Here is an 815-nt window from a genome sequence, read left to right on the forward strand (position 1 = left end):
TGTATATAACGAAAGCATTACAGCTTCGAGCTCAACTCGAAAGCTGTAAATATCGAGCCATTATAAAGCCAAACACCAAAACGAAGTCAAACTGTTTAATTAACAATTAGTACTCTCCGTTTTTAATCGACCCTTTAAAAACAAATTTAGTTTGATCAATTAGATACATAGATATAAATAATACGTTAGAAATATTGTCAGGTATAAATCACGACATTTTTGATGATAATACTTTTTGACATAAAAGCGGAATGCCCCGTGCAATATACCAAGTTTTACTTAAACCGTTCTATCCAATAGTTTACTGCAAGTTTTGGCAAATATCACGCTTGAGTTATGTAATATATAATGTATAACTACTATACCTGGTCCACTTGGTCCACAATTCAAACCATTTTCCTGTAATTCAGACCCCTCTGGACACGAACAGTTATAACTACCAGGTTCATTCTGACATTTAAATTCACACGATCCATTATTGGTTGCACATTCATCTATATCTGAAGAAAACAGCAGATAGATTATTAGGGCTGTAAACAGAACCGAGAGTGGCTCGAAGTACCCTTGTCAATTCACTAATGAGGCCTTTTCTTGAACTTTGAGTCTTTTGTAACTCTATAAGATTTCCAGGTTTTCTGTAGATAAATTGACAAGACTACAAAAAAAATAAATAAAAAAGAAAAAAAAAGAAAAAAATAACAAAAAGAAAAAATGTCTTCCTTTGTCTACCCCAGCGGAGATAGAACCCTTACCCTGGCAGGAAAATACCGAGCCATTCGATGTACAATCGATATCCAGACTCATTTTATATCCCT

This window comes from Lottia gigantea, assembly GCF_000327385.1.
Source record: "Lottia gigantea unplaced genomic scaffold LOTGIsca_93, whole genome shotgun sequence".
NCBI classification, from domain to species: Eukaryota; Metazoa; Mollusca; class Gastropoda; family Lottiidae; genus Lottia; species Lottia gigantea.